General features: G+C 45.6%; 1 protein-coding gene across 4 annotated transcripts in view; it reads right to left on the bottom strand.

The window, feature by feature from the left end:
- TSNARE1 (t-SNARE domain containing 1) overlaps nt 1–14598 on the bottom strand; it is a 487146-nt gene that overhangs the window by 392463 nt on the left and 80085 nt on the right. The window lies entirely within an intron of this gene.

Here is a 14598-nt window from a genome sequence, read left to right as displayed (position 1 = left end):
TTTTCCTTGCTGGTTTAAAAAAAAAAAAAAAAAAAGGAAAAAAAAAAGGTGCAAGGCCTAAGGTAGCAGCAGCAGAATGAAATCAATGCAGCACTGTCAGAGAAACACTATTTCTTCCCCCTTCCCACCTCCCCATCCACAGGTGTTGTCTCACCATGGGCCCCAGATAGCCTCCAGCATATCAGCAGGGTCCCAGGACTCTGATATTAAAAATCGTTCAACCCTAAGGCATGGAGATGATGATGGCAAAGGAAGAGAAGAGATAAACGTGCTGCATCAGTTGGGGCATGATACAGGACCAAACCCAGCTCCTGCTTTCTTACACCAAGGCTATAAAAAAAACACCCCAAACAGGTGCGTCTACCACCAAAAAAATGGAGAAGACAATGCTGCCTACTGGGTAGCCCTTCATCAAGGAGCGACGCAGCGATGCTGCAGTATAGCAGCATGGGAGAGTCCAGTGGAGAGGCCAAGTTGGAGTAAGATGACTGGCAATACCACCTGCCCTCCGTGTAGGGAGTTGCTCTATCTTATAAATGTCACTTGTTGACTAAAGGACAACCTGGGACATAAACCCACCCTCTCCAACAAGGGAAGGGGAATGGATACTCAAACTGCACGTGGCCTGGACCAGCCACTTTCCCTCTGACGTGCAAAAAGCTGGGAATGGCCTCCAGTTTGTATCAGCTTCTTGACACACGGCCACGCGTCGCGTGACGTCCTGATGTATGCATTGACAGATGCCTCAGCAGAGGGCTGAAGTCTCATTTGGGCTGCACTGACACAGCGGTGTACTTGCAACTGTTTCTTTGGTTTGTCCTCCATGGACAGCAAAGCACCAGAAATTCTCATTTCTGGACTGTACTGGGAACAGACTAATCGTCTCAGGCACCTCTTGTACTTCATTCTCCTTTTTTCTTTCAAAGTTTCAAAACCAAGCAAAAAATTACTGCTGAGATTTGCCAGATAGGGAAATTCTAGGACTAAAGGAAATCACTCGCCATCCTCCCTTAATTGGGCCAGACACATAAAAGAGGATGAAAGTGCAACTGCCTTGAGAGAGCAAGGGATGGGAGCTAGATCCATTAAAAGTGGAGAAAATCCAGAGTACAGCTTCCCCACCCAGCCTCAGTGTACCACGTACACACATAATTGGCATCTGAGGCTGCAGGTACCCCTACGCCATAAATACTTCATTTTAGGAAAACAGCCTTCAGTCCAAACCTATGGCAGCCAACCTGCAAGAGCCCAAGCAGCCAGAGAGAAGGATGAGTGCGTGTATTTGTGTGTGTGCATCGAGGAGACAGAAAATGAAGTAAACAAGAGGGAAAGTTAAAAGAATCCACCTGCAAACCAAGGATTTCCAAGACACTCAACACCACAACAATCGATCGTGTCAAGCACGAAAAACTATAAGCATCACAAAAATATATATCTATGATGTCTTGATGGAAGTTCTTCTTCGCAACCACTAAACTCTACAAGGAACGCGATGAAGATTGACTTGGGGAGCCTGCAACGGACTTGGGAACAAATCTTGCCTCTCCCAGGCCTCAGGTTAGCCCACAACTACCACAGTAACACAACCTCCACTGCAAAATGCAACCCAAGATCTAGCAAGACCCTTACCTGGGAAAATAAGGGCACATAAAAGACAGCTACACGAAAATTTCTGGGCAGGGATAAGGAGTTATCTTATTTACCTCCCAGAGCGGCTACAGATTAAGACTGCTGTAAGCAGGGAAGTGGGACAACGAAACAGCTTGAAAACTGCCTCTGTACAGAGGCTGATCCTGACCCATCCTTTCTTTTTAGAGATAAGCAAGCAGAAGCATTTGCTGCCACAACTTCCCCAAGGCCACATACAACAAACGTGGAGTGAAAGTCTACACCATGTTGTAAAATGACTTGATTACAACTGGGCAAGTGTTTCTTTGGCAAACAGTGAATGCGTCTATTTTTTCCCCAACAGAGCGGTGTGAAAGGGGGAGAGAAGGAAGGCTTTTAGAGCACTCCAAACGTTTCATGTTGATTTATCATTTTCAAAGCATGCTTCCATTTTAAAACTTTTTCTCCCTGTAGGGGGAAAAAAAAAAAAAAGAATGAACTGAAAATGAAATATTTTGTTTTAGTTTAACCAATCTTTTTAGAAATAACCACCTCCCACCCCATCCTACTAAGCCATTGAAATATCCTTTATTCACACAGCTCTGGAACCACACTCCTACCCCACAGTAATATATTTACAGGAAAATTTAACAGCAGATCTAAATACCTTTAATTTGATTGGTTATAAAAGCATTTCCCTCCCCATCTCCATGGCACCTCCCAAGTCTTTTGTCTCCTGCTCCTCAGGGAGACTTGTCCAATTTACTGTGAAGGCAGTTTGTACAAATTGGAACAAGCATTGCCTAACATACTAGATACAGAAATAAATTAAAAATAAAATAAAATAAAAAAAAAAAATCACAGCTTTATCCTCATCACCTAAAATACAAATGAAGGAACAACCACACCTAAGCCAGACTAAAAGGATATTCATCCTGCCAGAGGCGTGAATTTCTGTTTTAATGACATTCAACTACTTCTTGCTTTGTATATCCCGCAGAAGTCAATCATGCAGTGATTATAATAGTAGGATGTAGGATCTCAAGGAAAGGGTTGGTCCGTGTTTCTTGGACTGGGAAAGATACTGGTAGGCAAAACTAACCAGGCAAAATTATTTAAAGAGTTCCCCTATACACATCAGTCTCCATTTAGAGGGACATTCAGATGGCCAGCGTAATTAGTAGTAGGAATGAAAGGTAAGATTTCGGCATGGAAGAAATAGGTTAGAGAGTACTTCAGACAAGTTAGGTGTTTTTAAAGTTGAGTTTGACCGAGAAAGGTATGAGCATACTGGAAAGAAATGGAAAAGGAGGACAGATATGGATAACATGGATATATTGGAGTGAATCCAGAAAAAGGTCATGAAGGTGATTAAGGGACGGGAGCATCTGACATACAAGGAGAGGCTGAGGGAGCTGGGTTTGTTCAGCCTGGAGAAGGGAAGGCTCGGGGGGGGTATTAATGTGTATAAATGTCTGATGGGAGGAAGCAAACACAATGGAGCCAGACTCTTCCCAGAGGTGCTCAGTGACATGACAAGAGGCAAAGGGGATGAATTGAACCACAGGAAAAAAAGAAAAAAAGCTGTTTGGTTGGTTTGGTTTTTTTTTATGGTAAGGGTGGTCAAACACCGGCACGGGTTGTGCAGAGAGGTTGTGGAGTCCCCATCCTTGGAGATATTGAAGCCTTGACTGAACATGGGCCTGAGCAACCAGCTCTAGGTGATCCTGCTCTGAGGAGGGGGGTTGGACAAGATAACCTCCAGAGGCTCCTTCCCACCTCAGTGGTTCTAGGATTCTGCAATTTTCCTCCTACGATGCCTGAAGCAGTGCCTGAAGCAGCTTGAGAGCCATTCATGGCCCCCTTGGCAGACTGGAGGACCCTTACTGTGCCTATTTACTAAATAGGTGGAGAAAGGAAGAGTAGAAAATTGCAAACCCATCAGCTTCATTTCCATCTCCTGCAAAAACACTGGAATAAACACACCGAAAGTATCTGATGGTAAAAAAACGAGAGTGACAGCCAGCATGCATCTGGCAACAAGTCATATCAAACTAACATTAACTTCTTTATGCAACAAGTTAGCAGACAGTAGAGTTAGCAAAAAAACAGCAGATATTATAGCTTTATGCTATTAGGGGTTTCCTTGCATGAAAGAAATAATGGATTGGAGGTGCAGGTGAATTTTTCTTAACTAGAAAAATGCACCCAGTGGACTATTATCATAACCAAAGAAGAAACTGTGTGGGGTCCACCAAGCTCTGCTCTCTCCATTTGTATTTTGAGCAGCGATCTGGGTGGCAGAATGGGGATTGGCCTCATTAAACACACACACGAGACCAAACAGGGAGGTTAGATGACAACTTCAGCATTCAGAACAATCCTAACAAACCAGAAGTGATGTCTGACAAAGAAAATAAGACGCTATGTAATTCCAGTCAACTGCAGGGACCTGAATTTAGAAGCAGCAAACATGGGCATGAATGGAGGATGGGGAACAACTGGCCAGTGCTGCAGAGAATCATAGAATCATTTAGGTTGGAAAAGACCTTTAAGATCATCGAGTCCAACCATTAGCCTAGCACTGCCAAGTCCACCACTAAACCATGTCCCTAAGCACCACATCTACATGTCTTTTAAATACCTCCAGGGATGGTGACTCAACCACTTCCCTGGGCAGCCTGTTCCAATGCTTGATAACCCTTTCAGTGAAGAAGTTGTTCCTAATATCCAATCTAAACCTCCCCTGGTGCAACTTGAGGCCATTTCCTCTTGTCCTATCACTTGTTACTTGGGAGAAGAGACCGACACCCACCTCGCTACCACCTCCTTTCAGGTAGTTGTAGAGAGCGATAAGGTCTCCCCTCAGCCTCCTTTTCTCCAGGCTAAACAACCCCAGTTCCCTCAGCCACTCCTCACAGGACTTGTTCTCTAGACAGTTCACCAGCTTCCTTGCTCTTCTTTGGACACGCTCCAGCACCTCAATGTCTTTCTTGTAGTGATGTAGTGAGGGGCCCAAAACTGAACCCAGTATTCGAGGTGCGGCCTCACCAGTGCCAAGTACAGGGGGACAATCGCTTCCCTCGTCCTGCTGGCCACACTCTTTCTGATACGAGCCAGGATGCCATTGGCCTTCTTGGCCACCTGGGCACACTGTTGGCTCATACTCAGCCAGCTGTCAACCAACACCCCCAGGTCCTTTTCCACCAGGCAGCTTTCCAGCCACTCTTCCCCAAGCCTGTAGCGTTGCATGGGGTTGTTGCGACCCAAGTGCAGGACCCAGCACTGAGCCTTGTTGAACCTCATGCCATTGGCCTCAGCCCATCGATCCAGCCTGTCCAGATCCCTCTGTAGAGCCTTCCTACTCTCAAGCACATCAACACTCCCGCCCAACTTGGTGTCATCTGCAAATTTACTGAGGGTGCACTCAATCCCCTCGTCCAGATCATTGATAAAGATATTAAACAGAACTGGCCCCAATACTGAGCCCTGAGGAACACCACTTGTGACCAGCCACCAACTGGATTTAACTCCATTCACCACCACAACTATTTGGGCCTGGCCATCCAGCCACTTTTTTACCCAGCAAAGAGCAGCCCAAGCCATGAGCAGCCAGTTTCTCCACGAGAATGCTGTGGGAAATGGTGTCAAAGGCTTTACTAAAGTCCAGGTAAACAACATCCACAGCCTTGCCCTTATCCACTAACCGGGTCACCTTGTCATAGAAGGAGATCAGGTTAGTCAAGCAGGACCTGCCTTTCATAAACCCATGCTGACTGGGTCTGATCACCTGGTTGTCCTGTACATGCCGTGTGATGGCACTCAAGATGATCTGCTCCATAACCTTCCCCAGAACCGAGGTCAGACTGACAGGCCTGTAGTTCCCCGGATCCTCCTTCCAGCCCTTCTTGTAGATGCGCATCACATTCGCTAACTTCCACTCAACTGGGACCTCCCCAGTTAGCCATGACTGCTGAGAAATGATGGAAAGTGGCTTGGTGAGCACTTCTGCCAGCTCCCTCAGTACCCTTGGGTGGATCCCATCTGGCCCCATAGACTTGTGTGTGTCTAAGTGGTGTAGCAGGTCACTAACCATTTCCCCTTGGATTATGGGGGCTCCCTTCTGCTCCCTGTCCCCGTCTTCCAGCTCAGGGGGCTGGGTACCCTGAGAACAATTGGTCTTACTATTAAAGACTGAGGCAAAGAAGGCATTAAGTACCTCAGCCTTTTCCTCATCCTTTATCACTATGTTTCCCCCTACATCCGATAAAGGATGGAGATTCTCCTTAGCCCTCCTTTTGTTGCTGATGTATTTATAGAAACATTTTTTATTGTCTTTTACAGCAGTAGCCAGATTAAGTTCTAGTTGGGATTCGGACCTTCTGATTTTCTCCCTGCATAACCTCACAACATCCTTGTAGTCCTCCTCAGTTGCCTGCCCCTTCTTCCAAAGGGCATAAACTCTCTTTTTTTTTTTCCCCCTGAGTTCCAGCCAAAGCTCTGTCTTCAGCCAGACTGGTCTTCTTCCCTGCCATCTCATCTTTTGGCCCATGGAGATGGCCCGCTCCTGCCTCTTTAAGATTTCCTTCTTGAAGAACGTCCAGCCTTCCTGGACTCCTTCACCCTTCAGGACTGCCTCCCAAGGGACTCCGTCAACCAGGCTCCTACACAGGCCGAAGTCTGCCCTCTGGAAGTTCAAGGTAGCAGTTCTGCTATCCCCCGTCCTTACTTCTCCAAGAATCGAAAACTCTATCATTTCATGATTGCTATGCCCAAGACGGCCTCCAAGGATGGAGGCAGGCTATAGACTTCAACCTGAACACAAATCTGCAATGACGTTTCCTGTAGAAGTGGCAGACATCATCGTGGGATGTATAAATAGGATTACAATCTTCTAGACAGGTGAAGTAAACCTTTTGCTTGACCCCACACTGCGGAGTCCTCAGCTGTAAGCAGTAAGCTCCAGTAAAGATTTTGCCAGAGACTGAAGAGAGTCTAGAGGGAACTTGCAGAATGACAAGACATCAAGAAAACATGACCTGCTAGGAAAGACTGAGTAAATGGGGTTGCTTTGCCTACAGAAGGGAAGATTGATGAGAAAACTTGAGCCTTCAAATCTGTGCAAGGCTGCTGCAAAAAGACAGGGAGGAAAACGTTCTCTTCATTCGTGTTGGACAAGACAAGGGAACAGCTCTAAACTAAAGCACGAAAGATGAAGTGAGACATTGGGAGAGCCTATGAGGAAGGATAGAGCACCTCTGGGAACAGGCAACATGGGGAAGGTCTTCTGGAGTGTACCTGGAGGTGATAAGACCAGCCAATGCTGGTCAGGGGCCAATACTGGGTCCAGTCCTGTTTAACATCTTCATTAATGATCTGGATGATGGGGCAGAGTGTATCCTCAGCATGTTTACTGATGACACCAAACTCAGAGGAGCGGCTGATATGCCAGAGGGTCATGCCGCCATCCAGAGGGACCTGGACAGGCTGGAGAAATGGGCCAACATCACAGAACAGTTGAGGAGACCATTAAGGCCAGCCCCCCGTGCTGAAAGCAGGATCAGCTAGAGCAGGTTGCCCAGGATTGTGTCCAGCTGGGTTTTAAATATCTCCAAGGATGGAGACTACACAACCTCTCTGGGAAACCTCTGGCATTTGACATCCATAAACTGGAGTCCCTCCTTGGTATCTAACCAGCCACATCAAAGTGCAGGTGGTGGCCGTTTATGGGATGGGAGGAAGGGGTCACACAGGCAATATGATCTATTGCAAAAGTGGTCGCAGACACAGAACTTCCAGACTCACAAAGAACTTCCAGTCTTGCATTTGCATGCATCCTAGGCTGAGCATTCACTCTTCTCAGGACAGGTCCATCACATCGTAGGGAGGACCTCCAGACTACTCAGGAAAGAGCATTAGGAACTTGGCTGTGGATTCAGTGGGACCTTCTGGCAGGCTAACAGCCAGCTGAAGCCAAGACCAGGCATCCAGATGAATTCCTTGCCCTGAATTTCACAGTGAGCTGTTGGTGCTGCTGGACTCCTCACCAGGCTTTCTCCTGCCTGGGGAATGGCACTGCTACCACAAAGCAGACTGTCTCTGTTTACTGTTCAGCTCTAGAAAAATAAAATCACAGACAGTTTGGATAATAATTACCTGCCATTAATGAATGCAGGGAGTGGTGAGAGCAACGGCACTCTTGTGTTCTATTCCCAGCTCTACCGCTGCCTTGCTGATGGAGAAGTGCCTTCACTGGGGGCTTCAGAAGGGATTAGTGATGACGACACCTCCATTTCTGGATGACCAACTAGAGATACATTTTTCCGAGGTTTTTAACCCAGATAAAATCCTTGTACCAACCAGCCTGACCTTCTTCATAAAGAGAGAGCAGATCATTTCATACGAATCATCTTCGCACATCAACCCCTACAACCTCTGGTCAGACCAGGTCACCTCTTTCCATAAGAGCCTCTCTGAGGCTCCAGTTAATGAAGGATCAGCCCCGGCCACTCCGTTAGGAGAGCTGCATCTTCTTACCTCTTGAACTTTGCTGTTTGATCTCTCTGTTGCCTCTTAACCTTCCCTCAGATGAACTAAACAGATTGACCTCCTTTCATTTCTCACTAGGAGACTTGTTTACCAGCACACACAAATGTCCTGGTTAAACCACAACAACAAATCACAGAAGAAGGGAGAATACTCAGCATTTTCTTGCTTTCCATACAGCTGCCTGCCTTTCCCCGCCTGTAAAATGGATACAGATACAGAGCCCTCCTATTTGCCGAGTACCATGATTAACGTGGTTAATATGGAAGTTTTTTGAAGCCGTGAGATGAAAGGGCATATTTGCAAAGAGTGCTGCTTTTCCAAATCCCCTCTAACAGCTTGTTCCTCAGACTCTACTCTGTCACTCATGTCACAGACATGCCGCTTTTTAGCTTCTCTTCTCAGGGTTTTTCTCAATTATTAAAAACAAAACTCAATAAACCTTTATGCTGTTCACCTGGAAAAATGCCTCCTTCCTCTTTCTCAGAGTGCCTGAATTTATGAACAAGCTCTGCTGTTGAAGTACTTTTTTTTTTTTTTTTTTTTTAATCAATGGTTTTAACATTGAGTTGGTGTAATTGCACAAATACCCGAGTGCTCGCTGAGCCTCGTGACACGACTGTCAGAGGTCAATCAGAATAGCTGTACGGGATGACTTTCTTCTTTTTCAGTCTGTGCCTTTGAGGTAATTTATGCTCCTCTGGATCTTTTGTGATGTTTGTAATATTAATGTCATGTTCTCGGGTGACTTTGGGCAGGCAAGGCAAGGAAGCAGTGCTCAGGAGCTGAAGAAATGACTGGCAGGAGAGCAGTCCAGGGGCGATGCCCTGCACGCAGTGGGGCCGGGGATGCAGCAATACACATGCTTCCTCCCACTTTGCTTCCCAATTAACTTTTAACGTTGATGGAAGGTCCTTGGAGAGTGAAGTCATCTGTGGCCCCATGGCCTGAGAAGCACGCTGTCTAGCCTAGGTTGACATGGCACAAAATATGGCAACAACAACAACGGACATTATATCTATAATCAGACCTTGTACAAATTGAATTGGCTTCCAGAAACTTCTAGACACACATATGTAGTACTTGACAGGCACAACGTCACTTATGACTGTAAACAACCTGATTCAACACACTGAAGCACGCTCTTGTCTACCCTCCTCCAGCTGAAGTGTACTACAGAGCGAAGCGAACGCCCACAGCCTTAAGGCATCATGGAGTAGGTGCAAAGTAAAAACAACAGGGATTATCTCAGAAACGAGCTGCTTCTGCTGTTCTGGAGATTTGCTAAGAGAAACAATGAGAAAAATTCTCTTTTTGTATTCTTCCTCGTCAAAGCCTTATTTCAGGAAAGCACCTTCTAACAGATTTAGTTTTTCTTCCTTGTGGTATAGCTGCCATCATAGGTGTCTCCAGGAGCAGAGCAGTTTGTCTCAGGAACAGATACTATCAGGATAGGCTGCAAAGTCAGAGATAGCAAGATAAGACATCCACGGCATTTTATGGAGATACATACTGAGCCACAAATAGAGACAGTTGGTTCGCTGTGCTTCTAATCGGGATGACACCAAGAGCTCTGGCTGGCCTCAGCGCACTTGATCGCAACTTTCACTTAATCTTGTTTTTCCACCAGCTCAGCAACACTGTGCAAACCCAACATGAACAGTTTCTGCCTAACCCCTTCTTTAATCAGTCAGTCATTCCCAAGAGTTGCAGCTAACGGCACCCATCAGGTACACCAGACCCTTTCTTGTCAATCACAAGGCACCTCCATCCTCACCAAGCTCATGACTGCTTCACCTAAGACCTCCTATTGATGTTAGAGGACTCAAGATCTGATGGACTGTCATGCAACATAAAGGAGAAGGAAATCATAGGCAACAGAGATGGGAAGGAATGAATGCCTGCAAATCATCTGTATACACTTCACGTTACACAAATGTCTGCGTATCAGACACAAAGAACAGAGGTAAGGCAAGCAATCTGGAAGCCTGTTGTGTTCCTTTCATGTCAGTCCCAGTTGCCACTTCAATACACAGACTTTTCTTCCACATCAACCTGACTGCATGTCTTCTCACAAAAGAACTGAAGACAGTCTTCAAATCCTACTAAGTGGCACCAGAGACAGGTTGGCCTTAGGCAAATGCCAAGAATAAGGACTAGATATATTTTGTTTAGCTTGGGAATCTCAGATTCATAGACCCCCCCCCATTTAAGCTGCATAAACTTCTTGAGAGCAAAAGTAGCTATTTAGGGCTGCTAGAAAAAGTCTTCCATCAAAAGGATCACAGATGCCATGGAAAGATGGATGTCTTCCATCTTCAAAGCACGAGGCAGCGCACACTGAAGCAGTTTGGTTCCCAAAAGCAGCAGCTGAGCGTGATAAAGGACAACATGATTGCAGTAGCAAGGTCAACCCTCGGGACCCAAATATCTTTTCACCTGGAGAAGCAATCAGGCTTCCTTGATACTGAGGTATTTAGATCAAGAGAAAAGAAGGAACATTGTCTTTGGGAGACCAAAGATGTTTTGGAGTCTACTGCCACTGAGTTGTATGTAACATTTTCTACTGTTCAACTCCAGGCTATATGGATGGCAGTGCTTAGATGACTTAGTGCCAGGTCGCTGTTAGCTCATTTTGATCGAGATGTGATGTCACCCTTCCTATTTTTTAAACTGACATTAATATAACAGTTAAACAACATTTCTTCCAACATGATCTAGACAGCTTCCAACTCCGAATTTCCCTAGTACAAATGCTCTGAAACAGTGCCTGTTCTAATCCACCAAGGGTTTTCTTTTTTTTTCCTGTATTGCCGCCTTCTATTCGCTGTTTTGTGCCATGTTGTCTACTTTTTGTGAACCTTGCATGTAGAACGCTCTTAATCTATCCATATGCTAGACAAACACAGAAGTATTACATATTTCAGTGAACAGCAAAATTAAATTTCCAGGCAGTTCAGAATCCAGGTTTCATCTGCCTTTTCACTGGTTACAGAAGATGAATATTAATGTCTTTTCGCTGTAAAAAAAACAGGGAGGAGGAACACAGAGAAGAGGGAACTAGTGTCTAGTTTGCTACTGTGAAGTTAGAGTAAACTTGTTAATTATAAAAGACGTACATGCACGAATGGACAAAGACCAACTGCAACACACTAGGTCAGCTTAACAAAATTAGAAATAGCATTTATAAATTTATATTGGATTTCAACAGAATAAGGAAAAATACATCTGAGGACGGCAACCAGTTTTGAGTCCACAGGAACGTCTTGATTGACAGACCTGCAATGCTTTAGGGGAAGGAGATGCAGGGTAAAATGGGACGTGTGAATTAATCAAGTAATAGACTCCTACATCCCAGGATCCTGCTCCCTCATAACCTAACATCACTCGTTTCCTATGTACCACTTCCCAAAGCAGAAATACTGCTATTCAACGCACACGATCAGAATATACGTCAGCCTAAGTTCTCGTCTACACCAATGTTCACTGGCAGTCATATTATAAATAAATCCTGCAGAAGGCTAAATGAGAAACAGCACGGTCTAGTGAAAAGACACAGTACACAGTGGGAAATTCAAGAATCTACTTGCACCTTTGGTAGCGATTCATCAAGAAACAGAAAACAACTTGGTATCTTCATTTCAGGTTTCCTACCAAGACCATGGGAGATGACAGAAGTCAGTTAAGCACGGTGTAAATCAAGTCAACAGATGGCTGTGGCGAGGAGAGAATTAAAAAACTATCATACTGGCCATATGATGGACAGCAATCTCCAAAGCCTAATGTCTGGGGAGAAAAAGATTGGGGGGGGGTTGTGTTCTGCTTGGGTTTTTTGGTGTTGGGTTTTTTTTAAGTGGGAACTGAAAGAAAACCAATGAGATGCTGTGCGGCAGTTTCCAAGTTTCTTTCCAGTGAGAGGTCAGCACTCAGGAAGGCAAAATGAAACGTGTTCAAAAAAATCAAATGTCAGTGGACGTGGGCAGCCCAGGTCAACCACCACCTCAAGACGCTGAGTCTTGGCAGGAGCCGAAGGGTGGCTCGGGGCATCCCCAGAATGCCCTGGAAGCAAAGGCCACCTTTGAAAAGATAGAAAGAGGGAGCCACAAACCCACGCAACCAAGGTGAGAAATAGAGATATCTGCAAATATTTCAGGGATCTGGAGAGGAGAAAATAGTTCAACACAATCCCGAGCAGTGACTAGCTGGAACATGGGCACGGAGCCAACTAGTATGCAACCATCACCTAACTATGAAATCATTAGTCTTTGCCTTCCCCCAAGAATAATCTCAAAGAAAGGTCAAAAAACCCCACAGTGGCCACATTTACTTATGAACCCATGCAAAACACCTTAGGAATACCGTATCCAAATAAGTACTCATCGCCTTCCCCTCTTTATACAAATCATCTAGCTCACAAAGAGGCAAGGAGGTCCAGCTTGTACACACCACCAGCCTCTGCTGACAACAGCCCTTTTGACATCTCCATTCCTTGCTCTGCCCATTGTGCTTCTACGGTTACTCCAACTATGTATCTTCACGCAAGACTACAAAATACTTCCAAAAAATGGCCATGCTGTGAGACGAAGTAAAACGAAGTAGCAAAAATACACGTGTTCCAACAATGAGAAAACGCAGAAAGATCCTCGGGATTGCACTGGCTCCTGTGGCCACCCGTCACGAATCACAGCCTGGAGTCAGCAATGGCTGTGAGCCAATTTTCCTGCCAAATTAAAGTGAATTTGCTGAAAAACCTCCATTGAACCTGCATTGGGCCACTGTACGCACTGGAGAAAAAAGCATGTTCAATTTTCCAACTCATTTACCTTTGCAAAGACCCCTCACTGATGGAGAACATGGTTGATCCCTTAATTCGTTCAAGTGGTCCTTAATATCGCACCAATCTGCTGTTCACGGAAGGACTTTCCCGCTGTATTTTTAAACCACCACACAATCTCCCTAAGTCAGGAGGGAGGGTGAGCACTTTGACTAGCTTTATTACAACTTTCACCCTCCCCAAATAAAAGCCATCAAAAAATAAGAAATTTTTAAAGCAAGGGATGCTCCTCAGTAGGTGCAAAGTCACAGGCAGGCAAGGAATTGCTGGGGTTGCTTGTAACAAGGCAACAGGATGAAAATTAAGTAACATGAAGAGGAACAAGCAATAGAGATTTTTTTGACCACAGACATTCACCAGAAGGATGGAGCAGAAAAACACAGCAACTAGTTTGCCTAAATCCTAGGAAAACACGCTAACAACCACCCCTTATCAGCCGGGGAGGGGAGGCTCTCCACGATGGAGCGGAGCCTCCTGCCACGTCTCCTGCCTGCAGCGGAGCGCGGTAGGCAAGCGCAGGATTAGCATAGCAGGAGAAAAGAGATTTCACTGCGTTTGAAGGCTTACAGGCAAGGACGACAAGAAAGCGCACACGAAGCGTTTGGATGTGTAAATACGTGCTGTCAAAGGAGCTTGTCTTCTCCAGACCAGCCCCGCTCAGAAAGCTTTTGCCGAGGGGACGGCAGAGATGGCTAACAGCACGAGGCAGCCTGTGGATAGCTAAATTCATCACCTTCCCAGCTTTCTTTCACCCTAATGACAGGTACATTTTGGGGTACATCCACCATCATGCCGAGAAAACTGTATCGGTCAGGTCTGCTCTGACACACCCTCCAACCAGGTACAAACCAGAGACCATAAAAAGCCCCGTTTCAGCTCATTTCCCAGCTCCGGTATTGTTCGCCACACATTTTGGGACTCCTCCTTCCTGCTGATAAGCTCATGTAGCACATGATGGCACCAAAGGGAACCAAGTGCAAATATCAAGGAGAAAAAGCAGCTTCGCTTCAGCGCGTGACTCATGCAAGAAGAACGCCAAGCCCTGAACAAGCCAAAGCAAAACAGCTGACTATCAAACCCTGCACGTAAGCGCAAAGTTGCCCTTAAAAATACAGACTGCAATTTTTTCCGCCAAAAAAGCAGTTTGTATTTTTTTTTTTTTTTTTTTTATACAATTAGCCACATTCAAGAGCCTGATGAAGACAGGACACGCAATGTGGGATGTAACTGTCTAAATATAGGTGCCAAGTACCATCTGAGATGCCCTGTGAGGCACATGTGGGGCTGGCAGACCTGACTGGTGATGCACAGCCTTCCGGGCTGGCAGAAGTGCGGGAACCAGCTCCCAGTTAAGGCACCTAAATCTCAGTGTGTGCAAAACGTATCTGAGCACCCACGGCTACTGGTAGAGACTTAAGTCAGTACAGTCAGTGAAGACTGGAGAGCAAGTCAAAATACGCAGGAGGTGCCTACTTTTCAGTAAAGAGAGGGAGTGGAGGAAGACGGCAGCTCCTGGGAAGGATAAACATACAATAGATAAAGAAATAATGAAATTCACCTTTACATTTCTCATTTTCACCTCTCTTTCCTGTGCTTTATCTAATTCTACC

This window comes from Gymnogyps californianus, chromosome 2, assembly GCF_018139145.2.
Source record: "Gymnogyps californianus isolate 813 chromosome 2, ASM1813914v2, whole genome shotgun sequence".
NCBI lineage: Eukaryota > Metazoa > Chordata > Aves > Accipitriformes > Cathartidae > Gymnogyps > Gymnogyps californianus.
This window is presented reverse-complemented; position numbering and strand designations above follow the sequence as displayed.